Genomic DNA, 27,086 nt, shown 5'->3' on the forward strand with positions numbered 1-27,086 from the left:
ATACATGGACGGGATATTTTTTTTAAAGTGTGTTTAAGATGGAGGGCACAGGCCAAAATCTCAAGTTGCCGAACTCAACATTGATTCCCGAGGGCTGCAAAGTGCCGAACTGGAAAACGAGATACTGCTCCTCCAGCTTGGGTACGGCTTCACTGGAACATTTTGCAACAGGCCAAGGACAGACATGTGGGCATGAGATCAAGATGCAGAATTAAAATGGCGAGCAACAGGAAGGTTGGAGGCATGCATTGGGAGTAAGTAAAGATGTTCGGCAAAGCAGTCACCCAGTCTGCGTTTCGACTCCCCTATGTAAAGGAGACAACGAATGCAATAAACCAAATCGAAGGAAATGCAAATGAAATGCTGCTTAACTTGAAAGGAGTCTTTAGAGTCATGAATGGTGAGGAGGTAAAGGGGCAGGTGTTGCACCTTCTGCGTTTGCAAGGGAAGGTGCCCTGAGAAGGGATTGGGGAGTTGGGCATGAGTGGACCCGGGTGACACAAAGGAAGGGGTCCCTGTGGAATGCTGACCTGGGGAAGGGGGTGTGAGTCGTAGTCTCATCATGCTGAGCTGGGGAAATGGCGGAGGATGATCCTTTGAATACGGAGGCTGGTGGGATGAAAAGTGAGGACAAGGAGGACCCGACCATGGTTGTGGGAGGGAGGGGAAGGGGTGAGGGCAGATGTACTGGAAATGGATCAAACCCAGTTGAGTCCTGTCAATCACAGGAAAGGAGGTGGGGGGAATTTCAGTTAAAGAAAAAAGCAATCATGTCTGAAGCACTATAAATCGAGCCCTTAGAGGAAGCAGGGTGTGAGGAGCTGTAGTCGAGGTCGCTTTGGGAGTCTGTGGCTTTGTAATGAATATGAGTGGTCAGTCTTATCACTAGAAATGAAGACAGAGAGGTCAGGGAAGGGAAGGGAAGTGTAGGAGATGGACCACATGAAGTGAGAGACGGGTGGAAATGGGAAGCAAAATTGATACATTTATTCAGGTCCAGATGAGAGCATGAAGCGGCACTGATATAGTCAGTGATGTAACAGAAAAAGAGTTGCGGGTGGGGGCCTAAGTAGGACTGGAACAAGGAGTGTTCCACGTAACAAACAAAAAGAGAGATATAACTGGGGCCCATGTGGGTACCCATATTTGCAAGAAGTGAGACAAGTTAACGGAGAAATTATTTAGTGTCAGAACAAGTTCTGCCAGGTGGAGCGTGAGGGTAGACGGGAATTGTTCGGGCCTCTGCTCAAGGAAGATGCAGAGAGTTCTCAGACCCTCATAGAAGGGGTGGAGATGAAGAGGGATTGGACATCCACAGTGAAAAGGAGGTGGTTGCGGCCAGGGAACTGGAAATTAGGGGGAGGCAGTGCACAGTGGTATTGTCACTGGATTAGTGATCCAGGGCAAAATCTGGGGACCCAGGTTCAAATCCCACTGCAGCAGATGGTGAGATTTGAATTCAATAAAATCTGAAATTGAAAGTTAGTGATGACCATGAAACCATTATCGATGCGGGTACAATTGTGTCTTTTAAAAAGCATTTAGATAGTTACATGGGTAAGATGGGTATAGAGGGTTATGGGCCAAGTGCGGGCAACTGGGACTAGCTTAATGGTAAAAACTGGGCGGCATGGACTGGTTGGGCCGAAGGGCCTGTTTCCATGCTGTAAACGTCTATGATTGTTGTAAAAACTCATCTAGTTTGTTAATGCCCTTTAGGGAAGGAAATCTGCCAACCATAGCTGGTCTGGCCTACACATGACTCCAGATCCACACCAATGCGGTTGATTCTCAAATTTAGGGTGGGCAATAAATGCCCTTCCCCGAACAGGCACCGGAATGTGGCGACTAGGGGCTTTTCCCAGTAACTTCATTGAAGCTTACTCGTGAGAATAAGCGATTTTCATTTCATTTCATTTCAAATGCTGGTCCACCCAGCGATGCCCACATCTTGTAAAATGAATAAAGCACAAAAAAAAATGATGTAGGGCAATCAGGATCGGAAGAAATGTGTTCCATGGGACAGGAACAGGCTGACACGATGGGTTTACTCGGGCAGCCCTGTCAGTGAATTTTGGGAAGGAAGTAGAAGCAGGCTGTGTGGGGTTGGGGGACTGTGAGGTTGGAACCTTTTGAGGGACGATCATCAAAGACGATGAGGCCAGTCACCGTCCTGGAAACTATGGCTTGATGTTTAGTAATGGACCAATGGTCCAGGGGAGGCAGGAGGAAGTGTCTGAGAGTTGGCGCTCACCCTCTGTGAGGTAGAGGCAGTACATCAGATAACAAAAGACCACCCTTGTCAGCAGGTTTGATCACAAGGTCAGGGTTGGACCCAAGAGAATAGGGTGCAACAAGTTCAGAGAGAGACAGGTGAGAATGGATGAGAGAGTAGAGAAATAGAGACGACAGGTGTTGTATCGACCGTTCTCAATGAAAGAATCGAGTAGGTAGGAGGCTGGTGGGTGGGGTCCAGGTAGAGGAAGAACACTGGGGGCAAGGGAAAGGAGCCATTCAACGGGGAAGGACGGGGCAAAGAAGAGATGGAGGAGATGGGTTAAGAGTTCAGCATCATTCCGAGTCTGAAATTCATTGACGTGAGGACGTAAGGGAATGAAACTTGTGTCCTTTGTGGATATAAAACGTTCTGCATCAGAACGGGGCAGGTCAGAATGTATGGTGAATACATGGGAAAGACTGGGTTTAGAAGTATGAATGGGGTCAGAGGCTAGACATATGCTCAAAAGTGAATGCAGCCTTCAAGAAAGGCCTGTCTTAGACTCTGTACAGGTGAAGCATCGTTCCTCCCCGTTGAAGGAAAGGAGCTACTGGCTGATTCTCTTTACCCTCCCTCACTGTGCCACGCGCTATCTGTAACTGTGAGGGAAAGGTGCTTCACGTATTTCATTAAGTCCCAATCCAGGGAGCTGCATTAGAATGGTGCTTGGGCCGTTCGTAAATTGTTCACGAGCTATTCTTTGAATCTCTGAATCATGCAGGTCCCGTCCTTCCCAGCTCAAACACCTGATTAAGCCGATTCGCATCCGTCACATTTGTTTTGTATTTGTCTCAGATAGTAGTAGACCTGTCAATCTGTCTGGACTTCTCCAATGGCAGCCACCCTCCCGCCCGCTCCCGCTGTGGCCTTTCCTCTCGTGATGTGTGTATTTTTTGATTTTACAACTGAACTGTTTAGTGGATCGATATTGTGCATTCTTACACTGTTTCATTTTCCCTTTTGGCGTTAACTCTTGCCATTCGTAGAGGAAGGGTAGAATCAGACCAAAGAGCAAATTGTGAGGTGGCAAATGGAGTTTAATGCAGAAAAGTGTGAGGTGATTCATTTTGGAAGGAATAACAGGAAGACAGAGTACTGGGCTAATGGTAAGATTCTTGGCAGTGTGGATGAGCAGAGAGATCTTGGTGTCCATGTACATAGATCCCTGAAAGTTGCCACCCAGGTTGATAGGGTTGTTAAGAAGGCGTACGGTGTGTTAGCTTTTATTGGTAGAGGGATTGAGTTTCGGAGCCATGAGGTCATGTTGCAGCTGTACAAAACTCTGGTACCGGCCGCATTTGGAGTATTGCGTGCAATTCTGGTCGCCGCATTATAGGAAGGATGTGGAAGCATTGGAAAGGGTGCAGAGGAGATTTACCAGAATGTTGCCTGGTATGGAGGGAAGATCTTATGAGGAAAGGCTGAGGGACTTAAGGCTGTTTTCGTTTGAGAGAAGAAGGTTAAGAGGTGACTTAATTGAGGCATACAAGATGATCAGAGGATTGGATAGGGTGGACAGTGAGAGCCTTTTTCCTCGGATGGTGATGTCTAGCACGAAGGGACATAGCTTTAAATTGAGGGGAGATAGATATAGGACAGATGTCAGAAGTAGGTTCTTTACTCAGAGAGTAGTAAGGGTGTGGAATGCCCTGCCTGCAACAGTAGTGGACTCGCCAACACTAAGGGCATTCAAATGGTCATTAGATAGACATATGGACGATAAGGGAATAGTGTAGATGAGCTTTAGAGTGGTTTCACAGGTCGGCGCAACATCGAGGGCCGAAGGGCCTGTACTGCGCTGTAATGTTCTGTGTTCTATGTGTGCACGGACTTTGAAAGCAATAAGGGAAGCCATGAAGTTTGTTGGCAGGGGTGATAGATGAGTGGGATTTGCACTTGTTCACTGCAGCGGGATTCTTCTATCCCGCTGCAGTGAATGGGAGATTTGGCTGAGCACTAGATTCCCCGTCCTCGCGAACAGCAATAGCGAGGCACACCTGCAACGGAGAATCCTGGCACAAGTTCCCTTTCTGGTCAGAAAATCTCCCTTTTTCCTTCCCTCTCCCAGAAATGTCTGCTCCTATTGAGACCACATAGTTATCATTTTTTATTCATTCACTGGATACGAGCATCACTGGTAATGTCAGCATTTATTGTTCATTCCTTTTTTAAAGAAATATTTATATTCTCCTCCTCCTTCCCATTTTCTTCAAAATTTACACCCACCAACAAACAATCAACGGTAACAAATACAATGTCAATCCCCATATCAACAGCAACAACCCCATCCAGCCACCAACCTCCAAACAACAACCCACAGGTCAATACAAACATCAAATAAGAAAGGAATCCAGAATCACCCATAGTTACCATCAAAATACAGTGTGTCCCCCGCCAACCCCTTATGATCGATGTCATCCAATTCTTGAAAGCGCATAATGAATAACGCCCATGAATTGTAGAACCCCTACATCCTTCCCCTCAGTTCAAATTTAACCTTCTCAAGAGTTAAGAATTCCAACGGGTCCCCTGCCACGCCAGGGCACAGGGTGGAGAGGTTGCTCTCCATCCCATCAGGGTCCGCCTTTGGGCGATCAACGAGACGAAGGCTACAACATCTGCCTCCACGCCCGTTTCCAACCCCGGCTGGTCCGACACCTCGAATATGGCCTCCCGAGGGCCGGGTCCAGTTTCGCGTGCACCACTTTAGAAATTACCCTAAAAACCTCCTTCCAATAATCCTCCAGCTTTGGACAGGACCAAAACATATGAACGTGATTTCCCCACCCACCGCCCGCAACGTTTACACACATCTTCTACCCCCTCAAAGAGCCGGCTCATCCTCGCCTTTATGAGATGTGCTCTATAAGCCACCTTCAGCTGTATCAGCCCCAACCTCTCGCACGAGGTGGAGGCATTCACTCTCCGGAGCACTTGACACCAGAACCCCTCCTCCATACCCCCTCCCAACTCTTCCTCCCACTTTGTTTTGATCTCTTCCAGCGGTGCCTTCTCCTCTTCCAAAATAACTCCGTAAACCGCCGACACGACCCCCTTCTCCAGTCCCCCTGTCGTCAGCACCTCATCCAGCAATGTGGCGGCCGGCTCCACCAGAAAGCTCTGTATTTCCTTGGCGAAGTCTTGAACCTGCATGTATCTAAACACTTCCCCCTGCTCCATCCCAAACTCCACTCCCAACTCCTTCAATCCTACAAACCCGACCCCCTAGAAATAAAGCCTTTAGTGCCCTAACTCCCTTCCCCTCCCATCTCCGAAAATTCCCATCCCACTTCCCTGGCTTTATTGTTCATTCCTAACTGCCCTTGGCAAGGTTGCAATGAACCACTTTCTGGAATACAACTGGGTGTCTTGCTCGGCCATTTCACAGGGCAGTTAAGAGTCAACCGCATCGCTGTGAATCTGGAGTCACATGTAAGCCAGACTAGGTAAGGACGGCAGATTTCCTTCCCTGAAGGACATTAGTGAGCTAGATGGTCTTTTATGGAAATACAGTAGTTTCATTGGTCACAATTAATGAGACTAGCTTTTTATTCCAGATTTATTTAGTTAATTGAGGTTAAATTTCCCAGCAGCCGTGATAGGATATGAACTCATGCCCCAATATTGTTCGACCAGGCCTCCAGTAACATAACAACAGTGCTACCATTGCCCCATTAACACTTCCAGTAGGTACACCCAAGATCTCCTTCAAGGTCCCAATATGAAAGAGTATAATTAGATAATCCGATTACGGCGTGGGGTATTAGCCGTGTCTATTAGCCATCAAAATCATAAACTCCTGCGGTGGCGGGAATGTCACTGGATTAGTAATGCAGGCTAATGCTCTGGGAAGATGGGTTCAAATCCCACCATGGAAGCTGATTTGATTAATTCTATTTAATAAATCTGGAATCTGAAGATCGTCTCTCGAGCTAACCATGAAACTCATCGATTCACTAATGTCCGGTTTGCTGTCATCCTTACTGATCTGACCTACACATGACTCCACAGTAACCTGGTTGACTCTTAACTGCCCTCTGAAATGGCCCATCAAGCCGGCCAGTTCAAGAGCAAACCGGAACATTTGTATGTTTGCAGTAAGGATTCTAAATGGGCTACTGAACCGTCACATTTTAAAAGAGGAATTGCATAATTGTGTAAAGAGATAAGGCAGCTGGTATGTCGTAACTATGCTTGTTGCCCGCTGAATGACCTGCTCCCTGCCCCAATCCATTGCCCCGCCGCACCCCCCCCCCCCCCCTAATGAGCCGAGTAATCAACGAGAGAAGTAGGAGCCACGGTACAGCAGATAATGACTCAGGCTTATCTACCTTCTGCAATCGTCCCATCTCCTGAGATTACAGCATTTTAACAACCTTGGTGCTGTAAACTCTTTTTATCAGATACAAGTCAAGGGTTCTTTTAGAAATGTGTTTGCATTTTGTGTATGCTTAAACTCCTCTGATTGCATGAATCTATGAAACATTCAGCAGCTCCTGGGGCTCGCACCTTTTGTTATGATATGCAGACACACACATAATGATATACAGACAAGCAGCTAATGGACACAGAGAACAGGACATGACCAGTAAACAGGCAGGACACTCCGGGGTGGGATCTGACGATAAAAGACACGAGGCACTCACACTCCGCCTCTTTCCACCGATGAACATCTAGAGAGTCAGTCAAGGGTGTTGTTACAATCTCACACCTCCAACAAGTGGCTCAGAGCTAGTCTGGTTCAGTCAGACAGAGTATCCACACTTAAGTTAGCAGAGAGTCAAACTCACAGAGAACTGTGCTATTAGTTCAATAAACCTGATTGAACTAACTTCAAGGTCTGGAGTATCTTTCTGATCTAAGCTGCATCCAGTTGCAGCCAGTGTTGGACCAGCGTACCTAACACAACATACCTAACACGACACCTTTCATAAATAACCACTCGACCTCCACATCAAGCACTTTTCCACCCATCCCTACAATGATTCCGATTTCTCACTGAAGAGGTGGTGTGTGAACAAGTAGGGTGAGCTGTTCCTGCCTCTCAGTTCAATGCAAGGGTAGGCTCAATGCTCCCACGTGCTTGCTCCATAATGAAACAAGATTATAGCTGGTCTTCTACCTCAACTTCACTTCCTGCACTACCCTCATATCCCTAAGCGTCCAACAATCTGATGGTCTCTTTCTTGAATGTACCCAATGATTGAGCATCCACAGCTCTCTGGAATGGAGAATTCCAAAGATTCACAATCCTCTGAATGAAGAAATTTATCCTCCTCACAGTCCTAAATGACCGATCTTTGGCCTGGATCCTTGATCCCGTGTTCTCGACTCTCCACCCAGGGGAAACAGCCTCTCAGCACCTTGCCTGTCAAACCCTTGGAGAATTTTATATGTTTCAATGCGCTTGCTTTTCATTCTCCAAACACCAAACATTTTAGGCCCGTTCTACCTGATCTCTCACCACAACGGCTCTCTGATACCAGGAATCAAGTAAACCTAATTGCTGTACCTCCGGCGTAACTCCGTACGAATTGGATATGAAGAACTCCAAATCCTTCTCTATCCCAGCATTTACTGGAAGTGGGTGTGAGTCAGGTCATTGATCCACCTACCCTAACGGATTTGAAAGCAAGTGTCGCTTGATTAGGCTGCCCTTTTCCTTTGTGACTTGGGTTGAAATGGGGGACAATGAATCTAATTACTTTTTTTATGCATTTATGGGATGTGAGCATCACAGCAAGGCTAGCATTGTGTTGCCCATTCTTAATTGCCCTTGGGAAGCACTAACTTGTCTTGACCCGCTGCAGTCCATCTAGTGTAGGTATACCCACAGTGATGTGAGGAACTGTTTTCACCCAGCGACAGTGAAGGAAAGGCGATTATAGTTCCAAATCAGGAAGGTGTGTGGTCTCGGGATTCTGTGGGTGCACAGTGGTTAGCACTGCTGCCTCACAGTGTCAGGGACCCGGGTTTGATTCTGACCTCGGATGGCTCTCTGTGTGGAGTCTGCACGTTCTCCCCGTGTCTGCGTGGGTTTCCTCCGGGGGCTTCTGTTTCCTCCCACAGTCCAAAGATGTGCAGGTTAGGTGGATTGGCCATGAAAAATTGTCCCAAAAGGTTAGATGGGGTTATTGGATTAAGGGGATAGAGTGGGTGCTCTTTCAGCAGGTGATACAGACTCAGTGGACCGAATGGCCTCCTTCTGCACTGTAGGGATTCTATGATTCTATAGAGTGGAACTTGCAGTTTTGGCTGTTCCCATGCATCGGCTGCCCTTGTTCTTCTCTGTGATAGAGATTGTGGATTTGGAAAGTGCTTTCGAAGGAGGCTTGATGTAGCTCAGTATGTTGGTAAAATAATGAATGCTGCAAAACCTAGTTAGTTACTTGTCAGCTATGTGGTTAATTTTGTCAATGTGCCATTGACCACCTCAGCACTAATTTATTGCTGCTTTACAAATGTGTGATTTGAGTCAGTCAGATTCAATTGGTAGATTTTCTCCACACACCATGGTTGTTTTGGGGCCGCCGTTGGTGGGATCTTCTGGTCCTATCGCTGTCAATGGGGTTGTCTGCACCCCACACTGCCGGGGAAAACACAGTGGAGGAACCGGAAGATCTCGCCAGGCTGAACGGTCAGCCAGTTCCTGCTAATGTACCAAACGTTTGTATGTCAGATGAAACACACTCTGTTCCTTCTCACCATAATCCTTGATCCCTTCCCAAGGAAACCCTCAGTTCCTTCTCAATGCTTCTTAACAGAAGTCTTGATCTCCTCTTGGGAGGTGTTATGGGTCAGGGTTTAGCGAACCCCAAAGTGTATCATGGAGTTCACCTGACGCACAACTTTTACTAGATTGTGGTATGGGGAGCACACGGCCCACTCTGCAGGTGTGATACAGCAGAAATGGAAAAGTATTTTTTAAAAGCAAAACAATGTTTATTCTATGAACTCAAGTTAACCTTTTTAAAACATACAGTGAACATCTTAGCCACCATCAATTCAAATACACCCCCCCCAAGAATACAACACTAGGTAATGATTTAAGCTTTCCTTTTAACATCCATGAGACTTAAAAATCCTTCAAAACAGCAAGACATCATGCTTAACTTCACTACTGAGAACATTTATAATTCTGAATTCACCAAATGATCAAGAGATAGTCTTTTGATGGCAGAGAGGACAGCAGTACACTTGCTTGGTCTGGCTTCAGCTCCAACACTGAAAACAAAACTAAAACACATCCTGCAGCCTGCTCAAAAACGAAAGTAAAAAGCTGACAGACTCCACCCACTGTCTGACATCACTGTAGTAGTAAACACCCATTTCTTAAAGGCCCCCTCACTACAGATATTTATATACACACCCATTTATAAACACCCATTTCTTAAAGGTACTCTCACATGACAGAGGACCCTCAATCCCTGGTCAGCTGGACTTCCCGTCCCTGGTCCACCGCCCGTCCCTGGTCCACCGCCCGTCCCTGGTCCACCACCTGCCCCTGGTCCACCGAGTTGCCCGTCCCTGATCTGCCATGCCCCCCCTCTCTGGTCCGCCGCGCGCCCCCCTCCCTGGTCCGCCGCGCCCCCCCTGCCTGGTCCGCCCCTGTCCCTGGTCCGCCGCGCCCCCGTCCCTGTCTGGTCCACCCCTGTCCCTGGTCCGCCGTGCCCCCCGTCCCTGGTCAGCCGAGTCCCCTGTCCCTGGTCCGCCTGGCCCCCCGCCCGTGGTCCACCATGCCACCCGTCTCTGGTCCGCTGGATCCCCCCTTCCTTGCCCGCCGGGCCCCCCCTTCCTGGCCCGCCATGCCCCCCCATCCCTGGCCCGCCCCTGGTCCATGGGCTCATCTTTGAACCATGTCCAGTTGCCTCTCACCTTCTGATAACTGGTTAAAAATCTGAATTCCCCATGTGGTTGTCGATATGAACTTGAATACATTGCTAAACGGCAATCAGACGGAATCCAATAATGCCCCCTGAATGGGGAATTGAAGCTCAAACATTTATGGGGCTTTAGGGCTTTGAGAGAAGAGCAGATGGAGAGGGAATAGTTAGATAGCTCTTTAAACGAGGTGGCAAAGCCAATTCTTCCCTCTCTTAATTTGCCTATTTTAGGCAGAATTGCTGCAGCTCCTTCTGGAGTAGGTAAGAGGGCTCCAGAACCAAGGAATAGAAAGCCAGATGGACCTTAACCAAAATCAGGTTTGTAATGTGGGAAACGTCACTTCCAAAATAAAACCGTCTGATGTTTTTTTAGCATTAAATGTGGAAGGAAATGTGGGCAACCAAAAGTATGTGTTTACTTTCAAAACATTACTCGCGACCCCCCACCCCCACGAATTACTTAACATGTTGAACGTTCCCCTCAACTGTCTTGTTGCTGTTGGATCATGCGATCGCAGTGAGAATTCCTGCTCTTATTGTACAGAATGACCTAAGTAAATTGCACACACTTTCTGAACACGGAATTCCAAACTGTTGACTCATTTCCCACTATTTGGTGTTCCTTCCTTTATATTCCTTTGAATCTAATCTGTTTCCGATTACCCTTCCCAAACTTGCTGCCTCCTTGCTCTCCTTTCCATACTTGTCCTCTCCACATTCTGTCCTCTCCAATGCTGATCCCTCATGTTTCTCCACAACATAAGCTTTATCTTCATCCCAACTTCACCGTCCATCCCAACAGTAAAGTGAACAATGAACTCGTGGAGCTTCAGCGGAATGAGGAATGATCGTATTGAAATATGAGATTCTGAGAGAGCTTGACGGGGTAGATGCTGAGAGGATGTTTTCCCTTCTGGGGGAATCTAGAACTAAGGGGCACAGTTTAAAATAAGGAGATGAGGAGGGCCATTAGCCTTTGGAATGCTCTTCACTGAGAGCTGGAGTAGGAGTGCAGTGGAAGCTGGGTCATTGAATACAGTCAAGGCTGAGTTACACAGATTTCTTCATTGACAGGGGAGTCAAAGGTTATGGGGGGTGGGAGGGCAGGCAGGAAAGTGGAGGGAAGGCCACAATCAGATTAACCGTGACCTTATTGAATGGCAGGGCAGTGTCGATAGACTGAGCGACCAATCCTGCTCATATTTTTGATGGTCCCGTGATCTTATTGCGAGGATGACCAGAAATCAGGTCTCAGCCTCATCGCTGTGCCGCGATTGTCAGCAGGGCAGCTCCCCATTTTGGCTCGGCTGATTTTGGGCAAACTGGATTGCCTGGCAGCAGACGGGGGCAGGTGGAATGGGTTTCGGCCCATGGCAACAGCCTTTGAGAGCACAGTGAAATCAGAATTTTAAACCTCCTAGATTCACAGATCAAAACTCTACTTCAGCACTCGCTTCTATTCTCACTTAAGTACATGGAACAGCAGTTGTGGAGACAGGCAAAAGCTTCCAGTGTAAGTGGTATAGTAGAGGATACTTTGGTACATTGTGTAGGCCGAAGTAGGGTTGGTTAATCTGCTCTAACCTATGCAATACCGGTTGTGGGAGTCTTTGCTCGGAGAAGGATCATCACTCTGTATTTTAACCCATGCTGTACCAGCCCTGGGAGGACAGTCCAGGTAAGGCAGATGAACTTAAGAGCTTGGATTAGAACTTGGAACTATGATGTTGTTGCTATTACAGAGACCAGGTTGAGAGAGAGACAGAATTGGCAGCAAAATTTAGATGCTTCAGGCAGGGTAGAAGGGGTGTAAAAGGGGTGGCATTACTGGTTAAGGAGAACATCACAGCTGGACTGCAGAGGACACCTCAGAGGGCTAATACAGTGAGGCAATAAGGGTGGAACTCAGGAATAGGAAGGGTGCAGTCACAATGTTGGGGGTTTACTATAGGCCTCCCAACAGCCAGCTGGAGATTGGGGAGCAAATACATAGGCAGATTTTGGAAAGACGTAAAAGCAGCAGGATTTGGACAGTGCAGAAGGAGGCCATTCGGCCCATCGAGCCTGCACCGACCCTCTGAAAGAGCATGCTGCCGAGGATCACTCCTCCGCCCTTTACCCATGACGTCACCTAATGTTAGGACACTAAGGGACAATTTGTCACGGCCAATCCACCGAACCAGTACATCTTTGGACTGTGGGAGGAAACTGGAGCACCCGGAGGAAACCCACATCGATAAGGGGGCAAACGTGGATACTCCCTAAAGACAGTTGCCCCTTAATTGGAGAAAAAAAAATTGGGTGCTCTAAATTTATTTTAAGAAGTAGATTTCTGGACACAAAGGGGATCAAGGAATCATAGAATTTACAGTGCAGAAGGAGGCCATTCGGCCCATCGAGTCTGCACCAGCTCTTGTAAAGAGCACCCTACCCAAGCCCACACCTCCACCCTATCCCTTAACTCAGTAACCCCACCCAACACTAAGGGCAATTTTGGACACTAAGGGCAATTTATCATGGCCAATCCACCTAACCTGCACATCTTTGGACTGTGGGAGGAAACCGGAGCACCCGGAGGAAACCCACACAGGCACGGGGAGAACGTGCAGACTCCGCACAGACAGTGACCCAGCCGGGAATCGAACCTGGGACCCTGGCGCTGTGAAGCAATTATGCTAACCACTATGCTACCAGTATGAAGATTGGTTAGGCAAGAGGAATTAATGTAGAAGATCAACAATAATCTTATTGAATGGCAAAGTACACTCGAGGTTTTATGCCTGCTCCATGCTCTTCTTTTCATATGTTCTTATGAGTGGCAGTTTCAATCTATTTTGATTTTGATATTCTCGCCATTTAGAATTCAGAATGATTCATGCGCCACATAAAGTAATTATAATACGATCTAAAAGTCATAAGTAAAATATTGTTTCATAGCAACCCTTCAGGGCAGAGATGAGTTGGGATCTAAGATCTACTTCTTGTCTGCTGTTCTTTGCAATAATCTTTTTAATATTTTTGTACAAAAGTCATCAGTAACCTCAACAATTACTTCACCTGTAGGCAAGTTTCATGGGCGGGATTCTCCGATCCTGGGCCAGGTCGGGTGCAGGGGGGGGCATTCACGCGACGCCGGTCCATCGATTCTCCGGTGACTGGAGAATTGGCCTTGACGCGGTGTCGGCCGGGGCCGCTCTACGCAGCGATTCTCCGTGCGCGATGGGCCGAGTGCCCACCGAGATAGGCCGAGTCCTGCCGCCGATGTTCACGTGTGGTCCGACCCGGCGGGACTTCGGCGTCATGCTGCGGGTGGTGGCCTAGTGGGGGGGAGGGGGGATCCGACCACGGAGGGGGGGGGGGCTCCACGGTGGCCTGGCCCATGATCGGGTCCTACAGATCGGCGGGCGGGCTTATCCTGGTGGGGGCCTATGTTCCTCCACACAAGGCCCCTGTAGCTCTCTGCCATGTTGTGTCCGGGTCGCCGCAGAGAACGCAACCCTTGTGCATGCGCGAATTCGCGCCGGCCGTAGTGCGCATGCGCAGACCCACGGCGTCTGTTCTGACACCGGTTTCGGCAGCTGGAACGGCGTGAAGTGCTCCAGTGCCGTGCTGGCCCCCTGTGCTACTCTTCGGGGCCTGTTGATGCCGTCGTAAAACACGACATCGTTTACGACAGCATCAACACTGAGCCTCAGGATCAGCGAATCTCGCCCGACATGCCCAATTCTTTTTTCCAATTAAGGGGCAATTTAGCATGGCCAGTCCACCTACCCTGCACATCATTGGGTTGTGGGTGCGCGACCCACGCAGACACGGGGGTAATCTGAAAACTCCACAGCCACAGTGACTCGGGGCCTGGATCGAACCTGGGTCCTCGTCGCTGCGAGACAGCAATGCTAACCACTGCGCCACCGTGGCACCCTATACTGTTCCAGTGTCAGTCAACATTTACACCATTCTCCTCCCTGTGAGACTGTCCCAGTGTCAGTGCATATTTACACCATTCTCCCTGTGAGACTGTCCCATGTCAGTGAATGTTTACACCATTCTCCCTGTGAGACTGTCCCAGTGTCAGTGAATGTTTACACCATTCTCCCTGTGAGACTGTCCCATGTCAGTGAATGTTTACACCATTCTCCCTGTGAGACTGTCCCAGTGTCAGTGAATGTTTACACCATTCTCCTCCCTGTGAGACTGTCCCAGTGTCAGTTAATGTTTACACCATTCTCCTCCCTGTGAGACTGTCCCAGTGTCAGTGAATGTTTACACCATTCTTCCTGTGGGACTGTCCCAGTGTCAGTGAATGTTTACACCATTATCCTCCCTGTGAGACTGTCCCAGTGTCAGTGAATGTTTTCACCATTCTCCCTGTGAGACTGTTCCAGTGTCAGTGAATGTTCACACCATTCTCCCTGTGGGACTGTCCCAGTGGCAGTGAATGTTTACACCATTCTCCTCCCTGTGAGACTGTCCCAGTGTCAGTGAATGTTTTCACCATTCTCCCTGTGAGACTGTCCCAGTGTCAGTGAATGTTTACACCATTCTCCTCCCTGTGAGACTGTCCCAGTGTCAGTGAATATTTTCACCATTCTGCCTGTGAGACTGTCCCAGTGTCAGTGAATGCTTGCACCATTCTCCCTGTGAGACTGTCCCAGTGTCAGTGAATGTTTACGCCATTCTCCCTGTGAGACTGTCCCAGTCAGTGAATGTTTACACCATTCTCCCTGTGGGACTGTCCCAGTGTCAGTGAATGTTTACACCATTCTCCCTGTGAGACTGTCCCAGTGGCAGTAAATGTTTACACCATTCCCCCTGTGGGACTGTCCCAGTGTCAGTGAATGTTTTCACCATTCTCCCTGTGAGACTGTCCCAGTGTCAGTGAATGTTTACACCATTCTCCCTGTGAGACTGTCCCGGTGTCAGTGAATATTTACACAATTCTCCCTGTGAGACTGTCCAAGTGTCAGTGAATGTTTACACCATTCTCCCTGTGAGACTGTCCCAGTGTCAGTGAATGTTTACACAATTCTCCCTGTGAGACTGTCCCAGTGTCAGTGAATGTTTACACCATTCTCCCTGTGAGACTGTCCCAGTGTCAGTGAATGTTTACACAATTCTCCCTGTGAGACTGTCCCAGTGTCAATGAATGTTTACACAATTCTCACTGTGAGACTGTCCCAGTGTCAGTGAATGTTTACACAATTCTCCATGTGAGACTGTCCCAGTGTCAGTGAATGTTTACACCATTTTCCCTGTGAGACTGTCCCAGTGTAAGTGAATGTTTACACAATTATCCCTGTGAGACTGTCCGAGTGTCAGTGAATGTTTACACCATTCTCCCTGTGAGACTGTCCCAGTGTCAGTGAATGTTTACACCATTATCCTCCCTGTGAGACTGTCCCAGTGTCAGTGAATGTTTTCACCATTCTCCCTGTGAGACTGTCCCAGTGTCAGTGAATGTTTACACCATTCTCCTCCCTGTGAGACTGTCCCAGTGTCAGTTAATGTTTACACCATTCTCCTCCCTGTGAGACTGTCCCAGTGTCAGTGAATGTTTACACCATTCTCCCTGTGAGACTGTCCCAGTGTCAGTGAATGTTTACACAATTCTCCCTGTGAGACTGTCCCAGTGTCAGTGAATGTTTACACCATTCTCACTGTGAGACTGTCCCAGTGTCAGTGAATGTTTACACAATTCTCCCTGTGAGACTGTCCCAGTGTCAGTGAATGTTTACACCATTTTCCCTGTGAGACTGTCCCAGTGTCAGTGAATGTTTACACAATTCTCCCTGTGAGACTGTCCCAGTGTCAGTGAATGTTTACACCATTCTCCCTGTGAGACTGTCCCAGTGTCAGTGAATGTTTACACCATTCTCCCTGTGGGACTGTCCCAGTGTCAGTGAATGTTTACACCATTCTCCCTGTGAGACTGTCCCAGTGTCAGAGAATGTTTACACCATTCTCTCTGTGAGACTGTCCCAGTGTCAGTGAATGTTTACACAATTCTCCCTGTGAGACTGTCCCAGTGTCAGTGAATGTTAACACCATTCTCCCTGTGGGACTGTCACAGTGTCAGTGAATGTTTACACCATTCTCCCTGTGAGACTGTCCCAGCGTCAGTGAATGTTTACACCATTCTCCCTGTGAGACTGTCCCAGTGTCAGTGAATGTTTACGCCATTCTCCCTGTGAGACTGTCCCAGTGTCAGTGAATGTTAACACCATTCTCCCTGTGGGACTGTCCCAGTGTCAGTGAATGTTTACACCATTCTCCCTGTGAGACTGTCCCAGTGTCAGTGAATGTTTACACCATTCTCCCTGTGAGACTGTCCCAGTGTCAGTGAATGTTTACACCAGTCTCCCTGTGAGACTGTCCCAGTGTCAGTGAATGTTTACACAATTCTCCCTGTGAGACTGTCCCAGTGTCAGTGAATGTTTACACCATTCTCCCTGTGGGACTGTCCCAGCATCAGTGAATGTTTACACCATTTTCCCTGTGAGACTGTCCAGTGTCTGTGAATGTTTACACCATTCTCCCTGTGAGACTGTCCGAGTGTCAGTGAATGTTTTCACCATTCTCCCTGGGAGACTGTCCCAGTGTCAGTGAATGTTTACACCATTATCCTCCCTGTGAGACTGTCCCAGTGTCAGTGAATGTTTTCACCATTCTCCCTGTGAGACTGTCCCAGTGTCAGTGAATGTTTACACTTTTCTCCTCCCTGTGAGACTGTCCCAGTGTCAGTGAATATTTTCACCATTCTGCCTGTGAGACTGTCCCAGTGTCAGTGAATGTTTGCACCATTCTCCCTGTGAGACTGTCCCAGTGTCAGTGAATGTTTTCACCATTCTCCCTGTGAGACTGTCCCAGTGTCAGTGAATGTTTACACCATTCTCCCTGTGAGACTGTCCCAGTGTCAGTGAATATTTACACCATTCTCCCTGTGAGACTGTCCCAGTGTCAGTGAATGTTTACACAATTCTCCCTGTGAGACTGTCCCAGTGTCAGTGAATGTTTACACCATTCTCCCTGTGAGACTGTCCCAGTGTCAGTGAATATTTACACAATTCTCCCTGTGAGACTGTCCCAGTGTCAATGAATGTTTACACAATTCTCACTGTGAGACTGTCCCAGTGTCAGTGAATGTTTACACAATTCTCCCTGTGAGACTGTCCCAGTGTCAGTGAATGTTTACACCATTTTCCCTGTGAGACTGTCCCAGTGTCAGTGAATGTTTACACAATTCTCCCTGTGAGACTGTCCCAGTGTCTGTGAATGTTTACACAATTCTCCCTGTGAGACTGTCCCAGTGTCAGTGAATGTTAACACCATTCTCCCTGTGGGACTGTCCCAGTGTCAGTGAATGTTTACACCATTCTCCCTGTGAGACTGTCCCAGTGTCAGTATATGTTTACACCATTCTCCCTGTGAGACTGTCCCAGTGTCAGTGAATGTTTACGCCATTCTCCCTGTGATACTGTCCCAGTGTCAGTGAATGTTAACACCATTCTCCCTGTGGGACTGTCCCAGTGTCAGTAAATGTTTACACCATTCTCCCTGTGAGACTGTCCCAGTGTCAGTGAATGTTTACACCATTCTCCCTGTGAGACTGTCCCATGTCAGTGAATGTTTACACCATTCTCCCTGTGAGACTGTCCCAGTGTCAGTGAATGTTTACACCATTCTCCTCCCTGTGAGACTGTCCCAGTGTCAGTTAATGTTTACACCATTCTCCTCCCTGTGAGACTGTCCCAGTGTCAGTGAATGTTTACACCATTCTTCCTGTGGGACTGTCCCAGTGTCAGTGAATGTTTACACCATTATCCTCCCTGTGAGACTGTCCCAGTGTCAGTGAATGTTTTCACCATTCTCCCTGTGAGACTGTTCCAGTGTCAGTGAATGTTCACACCATTCTCCCTGTGGGACTGTCCCAGTGGCAGTGAATGTTTACACCATTCTCCTCCCTGTGAGACTGTCCCAGTGTCAGTGAATGTTTTCACCATTCTCCCTGTGAGACTGTCCCAGTGTCAGTGAATGTTTACACCATTCTCCTCCCTGTGAGACTGTCCCAGTGTCAGTGAATATTTTCACCATTCTGCCTGTGAGACTGTCCCAGTGTCAGTGAATGTTTGCACCATTCTCCCTGTGAGACTGTCCCAGTGTCAGTGAATGTTTACGCCATTCTCCCTGTGAGACTGTCCCAGTCAGTGAATGTTTACACCATTCTCCCTGTGGGACTGTCCCAGTGTCAGTGAATGTTTACACCAATCTCCCTGTGAGACTGTCCCAGTGGCAGTAAATGTTTACACCATTCCCCCTGTGGGACTGTCCCAGTGTCAGTGAATGTTTTCACCATTCTCCCTGTGAGACTGTCCCAGTGTCAGTGAATGTTTACACCATTCTCCCTGTGAGACTGTCCCGGTGTCAGTGAATATTTACACAATTCTCCCTGTGAGACTGTCCAAGTGTCAGTGAATGTTTACACCATTCTCCCTGTGAGACTGTCCCAGTGTCAGTGAATGTTTACACAATTCTCCCTGTGAGACTGTCCCAGTGTCAGTGAATGTTTACACCATTCTCCCTGTGAGACTGTCCCAGTGTCAGTGAATGTTTACACAATTCTCCCTGTGAGACTGTCCCAGTGTCAATGAATGTTTACACAATTCTCACTGTGAGACTGTCCCAGTGTCAGTGAATGTTTACACAATTCTCCCTGTGAGACTGTCCCAGTGTCAGTGAATGTTTACACCATTTTCCCTGTGAGACTGTCCCAGTGTCAGTGAATGTTTACACAATTCTCCCTGTGAGACTGTCCCAGTGTCAGTGAATGTTTACACCATTATCCTCCCTGTGAGACTGTCCCAGTGTCAGTGAATGTTTTCACCATTCTCCCTGTGAGACTGTCCCAGTGTCAGTGAATGTTTACACCATTCTCCTCCCTGTGAGACTGTCCCAGTGTCAGTTAATGTTTACACCATTCTCCTCCCTGTGAGACTGTCCCAGTGTCAGTGAATGTTTACACCATTCTCCCTGTGAGACTGTCCCAGTGTCAGTGAATGTTTACACAATTCTCCCTGTGAGACTGTCCCAGTGTCAGTGAATGTTTACACCATTCTCACTGTGAGACTGTCCCAGTGTCAGTGAATGTTTACACAATTCTCCCTGTGAGACTGTCCCAGTGTCAGTGAATGTTTACACCATTTTCCCTGTGAGACTGTCCCAGTGTCAGTGAATGTTTACACAATTCTCCCTGTGAGACTGTCCCAGTGTCAGTGAATGTTTACACCATTCTCCCTGTGAGACTGTCCCAGTGTCAGTGAATGTTTACACCATTCTCCCTGTGGGACTGTCCCAGTGTCAGTGAATGTTTACACCATTCTCCCTGTGAGACTGTCCCAGTGTCAGAGAATGTTTACACCATTCTCTCTATGAGACTGTCCCAGTGTCAGTGAATGTTTACACAATTCTCCCTGTGAGACTGTCCCAGTGTCAGTGAATGTTAACACCATTCTCCCTGTGGGACTGTCACAGTGTCAGTGAATGTTTACACCATTCTCCCTGTGAGACTGTCCCAGCGTCAGTGAATGTTTACACCATTCTCCCTGTGAGACTGTCCCAGTGTCAGTGAATGTTTACGCCATTCTCCCTGTGAGACTGTCCCAGTGTCAGTGAATGTTAACACCATTCTCCCTGTGGGACTGTCCCAGTGTCAGTGAATGTTTACACCATTCTCCCTGTGAGACTGTCCAGTGTCAGTGAATGTTTACACCATTCTCCTCCCTGTGAGACTGTCCCAGTGTCAGTGAATGTTTACACCATTCTCCCTGTGAGACTGTCCCAGTGTCAGTGAATGTTTACACAATTCTCCCTGTGAGACTGTCCCAGTGTCAGTGAATGTTTACACCATTCTCACTGTGAGACTGTCCCAGTGTCAGTGAATGTTTACACAATTCTCCCTGTGAGACTGTCCCAGTGTCAGTGAATGTTTACACCATTTTCCCTGTGAGACTGTCCCAGTGTCAGTGAATGTTTACACAATTCTCCCTGTGAGACTGTCCCAGTGTCAGTGAATGTTTACACCATTCTCCCTGTGAGACTGTCCCAGTGTCAGTGAATGTTTACACCATTCTCCCTGTGGGACTGTCCCAGTGTCAGTGAATGTTTACACCATTCTCCCTGTGAGACTGTCCCAGTGTCAGAGAATGTTTACACCATTCTCTCTGTGAGACTGTCCCAGTGTCAGTGAATGTTTACACAATTCTCCCTGTGAGACTGTCCCAGTGTCAGTGAATGTTAACACCATTCTCCCTGTGGGACTGTCACAGTGTCAGTGAATGTTTACACCATTCTCCCTGTGAGACTGTCCCAGCGTCAGTGAATGTTTACACCATTCTCCCTGTGAGACTGTCCCAGTGTCAGTGAATGTTTACGCCATTCTCCCTGTGAGACTGTCCCAGTGTCAGTGAATGTTAACACCATTCTCCCTGTGGGACTGTCCCAGTGTCAGTGAATGTTTACACCATTCTCCCTGTGAGACTGTCCAGTGTCAGTGAATGTTTACACCATTCTCCCTGTGAGACTGTCCCAGTGTCAGTGAATGTTTACACCAGTCTCCCTGTGAGACTGTCCCAGTGTCAGTGAATGTTTACACAATTCTCCCTGTGAGACTGCCGCAGTGTCAGTGAATGTTTACACCATTCTCCCTGTGGGACTGTCCCAGCATCAGTGAATGTTTACACCATTTTCCCTGTGAGACTGTCCAGTGTCTGTGAATGTTTACACCATTCTCCCTGTGAGACTGTCCGAGTGTCAGTGAATGTTTTCACCATTCTCCCTGGGAGACTGTCCCAGTGTCAGTGAATGTTTACACCATTATCCTCCCTGTGAGACTGTCCCACTGTCAGTGAATGTTTTCACAATTCTCCCTGTGAGACTGTCCCAGTGTCAGTGAATGTTTACACTTTTCTCCTCCCTGTGAGACTGTCCCAGTGTCAGTGAATATTTTCACCATTCTGCCTGTGAGACTGTCCCAGTGTCAGTGAATGTTTGCACCATTCTCCCTGTGAGACTGTCCCAGTGTCAGTGAATGTTTACGCCATTCTCCCTGTGAGACTGTCCCAGTCAGTGAATGTTTACACCATTCTCCCTGTGGGACTGTCCCAGTGTCAGTGAATGTTTACACCATTCTCCCTGTGAGACTGTCCCAGTGTCAGTGAATGTTTTCACCATTCTCCCTGTGAGACTGTCCCAGTGTCAGTGAATGTTTACACCATTCTCCCTGTGAGACTGTCCCAGTGTCAGTGAATATTTACACCATTCTCCCTGTGAGACTGTCCCAGTGTCAGTGAATGTTTACACAATTCTCCCTGTGAGACTGTCCCAGTGTCAGTGAATGTTTACACCATTCTCCCTGTGAGACTGTCCCAGTGTCAGTGAATATTTACACAATTCTCCCTGTGAGACTGTCCCAGTGTCAATGAATGTTTACACAATTCTCCCTGTGAGACTGTCCCAGTGTCAGTGAATGTTTACACAATTCTCCCTGTGAGACTGTCCCAGTGTCAGTGAATGTTTACACCATTTTCCCTGTGAGACTGTCCCAGTGTCAGTGAATGTTTACACAATTCTCCCTGTGAGACTGTCCCAGTGTCTGTGAATGTTTACACAATTCTCCCTGTGAGACTGTCCCAGTGTCAGTGAATGTTAACACCATTCTCCCTGTGGGACTGTCCCAGTGTCAGTGAATGTTAACACCATTCTCCCTGTGGGACTGTCCCAGTGTCAGTGAATGTTTACACAATTCTCCCTGTGAGACTGTCCCAGTGTCTGTGAATGTTTACACAATTCTCCCTGTGAGACTGTCCCAGTGTCAGTGAATGTTTACACCATTCTCCCTGTGAGACTGTCCAGTGTCAGTGAATGTTTACACCATTCTCCCTGTGAGACTGTCCCAGTGTCAGTGAATGTTTACACCAGTCTCCCTGTGAGACTGTCCCAGTGTCAGTGAATGTTTACACAATTCTCCCTGTGAGACTGTCGCAGTGTCAGTGAATGTTTACACCATTCTCCCTGTGGGACTGTCCCAGCATCAGTGAATGTTTACACCATTTTCCCTGTGAGACTGTCCAGTGTCTGTGAATGTTTACACCATTCTCCCTGTGAGACTGTCCGAGTGTCAGTGAATGTTTTCACCATTCTCCCTGGGAGACTGTCCCAGTGTCAGTGAATGTTTACACCATTATCCTCCCTGTGAGACTGTCCCACTGTCAGTGAATGTTTTCACAATTCTCCCTGTGAGACTGTCCCAGTGTCAGTGAATGTTTACACTTTTCTCCTCCCTGTGAGACTGTCCCAGTGTCAGTGAATATTTTCACCATTCTGCCTGTGAGACTGTCCCAGTGTCAGTGAATGTTTGCACCATTCTCCCTGTGAGACTGTCCCAGTGTCAGTGAATGTTTACGCCATTCTCCCTGTGAGACTGTCCCAGTCAGTGAATGTTTACACCATTCTCCCTGTGGGACTGTCCCAGTGTCAGTGAATGTTTACACCATTCTCCCTGTGAGACTGTCCCAGTGTCAGTGAATGTTTTCACCATTCTCCCTGTGAGACTGTCCCAGTGTCAGTGAATGTTTACACCATTCTCCCTGTGAGACTGTCCCAGTGTCAGTGAATATTTACACCATTCTCCCTGTGAGACTGTCCCAGTGTCAGTGAATTTTTACACAATTCTCCCTGTGAGACTGTCCCAGTGTCAGTGAATGTTTCCACCATTCTCCCTGTGAGACTGTCCCAGTGTCAGTGAATATTTACACAATTCTCCCTGTGAGACTGTCCCAGTGTCAATGAATGTTTACACAATTCTCACTGTGAGACTGTCCCAGTGTCAGTGAATGTTTACACAATTCTCCCTGTGAGACTGTCCCAGTGTCAGTGAATGTTTACACCATTTTCCCTGTGAGACTGTCCCAGTGTCAGTGAATGTTTACACAATTCTCCCTGTGAGACTGTCCCAGTGTCTGTGAATGTTTACACAATTCTCCCTGTGAGACTGTCCCAGTGTCAGTGAATGTTAACACCATTCTCCCTGTGGGACTGTCCCAGTGTCAGTGAATGTTTACACCATTCTCCCTGTGAGACTGTCCCAGTGTCAGTATATGTTTACACCATTCTCCCTGTGAGACTGTCCCAGTGTCAGTGAATGTTTACGCCATTCTCCCTGTGATACTGTCCCAGTGTCAGTGAATGTTAACACCATTCTCCCTGTGGGACTGTCCCAGTGTCAGTAAATGTTTACACCATTCTCCCTGTGAGACTGTCCAGTGTCAGTGAATGTTTACACCATTCTCCCTGTGAGACTGTCCCAGTCTCAGTGAATGTTTACACCATTCTCCCTGTGAGACTGTCCCAGTGTCAGTGAATGTTTACACAATTCTCCCTGTGAGACTGTCCCAGTGTCAGTGAATGTTTACACCATTCTCCCTGTGAGACTGTCCCAGTGTCAGTGAATGTTTTCACCATTCTCCCTGTGAGACTGTCCCAGTGTCAGTGAATGTTTACACCATTCTCCCTGTGGGACTGTCCCAGCATCAGTGAATGTTTACACCATTTTCCCTGTGAGACTGTCCAGTGTCAGTGAATGTTTACACCATTCTCCCTGTGAGACTGTCCGAGTGTCAGTGAATGTTTTCACCATTCTCCCTGTGAGACTGTCCCAGTGTCAGTGAATGTTTACACCATTATCCTCCCTGTGAGACTGTCCCAGTGTCAGTGAATGTTTTCACCATTCTCCCTGTGAGACTGTCCCAGTGTCAGTGAATGTTTACACCATTCTCCTCACTGTAAGACTGTCCCAGTGTCAGTTAATGTTTACACCATTCTCCTCCCTGTGAGACTGTCCCAGTGTCAGTGAATGTTTACACCATTCTCCCAGTGGGACTGTCCCAGTGTCAGTGAATGTTTACACCATTATCCTCCCTGTGAGACTGTCCCAGTGTCAGTGAATGTTTTCACCATTCTCCCTGTGAGACTGTCCCAGTGTCAGTGAATGTTCACACCATTCTCCCCGTGGGACTGTCCCAGTGGCAGTGAATGTTTACACCATTCTCCTCCCTGTGAGACTGTCACAGTGTCAGTGAATGTTTTCACCATTCTCCCTGTGAGACTGTCCCAGTGTCAGTGAATGTTTACACCATTCTCCTCCCTGTGAGACTGTCCCAGTGTCAGTGAATATTTTCACCATTCTGCCTGTGAGACTGTCCCAGTGTCAGTGAATATTTTCACCATTCTGCCTGTGAGACTGTCCCAGTGTCAGTGAATGTTTGCACCATTCTCCCTGTGAGACTGTCCCAGTCAGTGAATGTTTACGCCATTCTCCCTGTGAGACTGTCCCAGTCAGTGAATGTTTACACCATTCTCCCTGTGGGACTGTCCCAGTGTCAGTGAATGTTTACACCATTCTCCCTGTGAGACTGTCCCAGTGGCAGTAAATGTTTACACCATTCTCCCTGTGGGACTGTCCCAGTGTCAGTGAATGTTTTCACCATTCTCCCTGTGAGACTGTCCCAGTGTCAGTGAATGTTTACACCATTCTCCCTGTGAGACTGTCCCAGTGTCAGTGAATATTTACACAATTCTCCCTGTGATACACTCCCAGTGTCAGTGAATGTTTACACCATTCTCCCTGTGAGACTGTCCCAGTGTCAGTGAATGTTTACACCATTCTCCCTGTGAGACTGTCCCAGTGTCAGTGAATGTTTACACAATTCTCCCTGTGAGACTGTCCCAGTGTCAGTGAATGTTTACACCATTCTCCCTGTGAGACTGTCCCAGTGTCAGTGAATGTTTACACAATTCTCCCTGTGAGACTGTCCCAGTGTCAGTGAATGTTAACACCATTCTCCCTGTGGGACTGTCCCAGTGTCAGTGAATGTTTACACCATTCTCCCTGTGAGACTGTCCCAGTGTCAGTATATGTTTACGCCATTCTCCCTGTGATACTGTCCCAGTGTCAGTGAATGTTAACACCATTCTCCCTGTGGGACTGTCCCAGTGTCAGTAAATGTTTACACCATTCTCCCTGTGAGACTGTCCCAGTGTCAGTGAATGTTTTCACCATTCTCCCTGTGAGACTGTCCCAGTGTCAGTGAATGTTTACACCATTCTCCTCCCTGTGAGACTGTCCCAGTGTCTGTTAATGTTTACACCATTCTCCTCCCTGTGAGACTGTCCCAGTGTCAGTGAATGTTTACACCATTCTCCCTGTGGGACTGTCCCAGTGTCAGTGAATGTTTACACCATTATCCTCCCTGTGAGACTGTCCCAGTGTCAGTCAATGTTTTCACCATTCTCCCTGTGAGACTGTCCCAGTAGTAGTGAATGTTTACACCATTCTCCTCCCTGTGAGACTGTCCCAGTGTCAGTGAATGTTTACACCATTCTCCTCCCTGTGAGACTGTCCCAGTGTCTGTTAATGTTTACACCATTCTCCTCCCTGTGAGACTGTCCCAGTGTCAGTGAATGTTTACACCATTCTCCCTCTGGGACTGTCCCAGTGTCAGTGAATGTTTACACCATTATCCTCCCTGTGAGACTGTCCCAGTGTCAGTCAATGTTTTCACCATTCTCCCTGTGGGACTGTCCCAGTGGCAGTGAATGTTTACACCATTCTCCTCCCTGTGAGACTGTCCCAGTGTCAGTGAATGTTCACACCATTCTCCCTGTGGGACTGTCCCAGTGGCAGTGAATGTTCACACCATTCTCCCTGTGAGACTGTCCCAGTGTCAGTGAATGTTTTCACCATTCTGCCTGTGAGATTGTCCCAGTGTCAGTGAATGTTTGCACCATTCTCCCTGTGAGACTGTTCAGTGTCAGCAAATGTTTACACCATTCTCCCTGTGGGACTGTCCCAGTGGCAGTGAATGTTTACACCATTCTCCTCCCTGTGAGACTGTCCCAGTGTTAGTGAATATTTTCACCATTCTGCCTGTGAGACTGTCCCAGTGTCAGTGAATGTTTGCACCATTCTCCCTGTGAGACTGTCCCAGTGTCAGTGAATGTTTGCACCATTCTCCCTGTGAGACTGTCCCAGTGTCAGTGAATGTTTGCACCATTCTCCCTGTGAGACTGTTCAGTGTCAGCAAATGTTTACACCATTCTCCCTGTGGAACTGCTGGCTTGTGGAATTCTTGCGCATGGTGCCAGGTATTTGCACAAAACTGCTGACTTCCTGGCAGTACTGATGCTCTATTGAAAAGCTGGGCTGGAGTAAACTTACTGTGGGTCCGTGTTCAAAGGGATTACTTGTATAAGAAGTCTTGGTGGTAGTAGTGGCGAAGGAGGATGGAGATTTGAACTGGAAACCCCAATGTTCGCAAAAAGCCAACGCCTAATTCTGGGAGTGAGCTGAAGCAAGGTTTATTTTGAAGAGTTCATGGAAAATAAATTAACCTTGAATTGGTTGTATGCGATATAGGTTTATTAACGTTTTCACATTCATTCATTAATATTTCAATTGTCGGCTTGGTTCAGTGCATACCTTTCTTGCCTCTGGGTCTTCAGGTCATGGATTTAAGTCCCATTCCGGCAACTAGTACAAAATCAACATTGGCACTCCATGTACTGACCTGCGGAAGCACTGCACCATCCTTTTCGTGTGAGATGTCTGCCCTCAAGTACATCAAAATGTTCCTTTGGCGTGATTTTGAAGTACAGCAAAGAATTTATCTGAGCATCCAGGCAGCAATGATCCCTCAATCAAGTGACCACACTTCAAAAGCAATTGTATGGCCACATGTCGGTTTAGCTCAGTTGGCTGGACAGCTGGCTCATGCGACGGAAGGACGCCAACAGCGCGGGTTCAATTCCCATGCCGGCTGAGGTTATCCATGAAGGCCCTGTCCTCGCAACCTTGCTCCTCGCTGGGTGTGAAT

The 27,086-nt window shown here is 47.8% G+C and overlaps 1 protein-coding gene across 3 annotated transcripts in view; it reads left to right on the top strand.

Annotated features, from left to right (window-relative positions):
* Positions 1-27,086, top strand: part of exoc6b (exocyst complex component 6B) — an 800,313-nt gene that overhangs the window by 694,278 nt on the left and 78,949 nt on the right. The window lies entirely within an intron of this gene.

This window comes from Scyliorhinus torazame, chromosome 3 (assembly GCF_047496885.1).
Source record: "Scyliorhinus torazame isolate Kashiwa2021f chromosome 3, sScyTor2.1, whole genome shotgun sequence".
NCBI classification, from domain to species: Eukaryota; Metazoa; Chordata; class Chondrichthyes; order Carcharhiniformes; family Scyliorhinidae; genus Scyliorhinus; species Scyliorhinus torazame.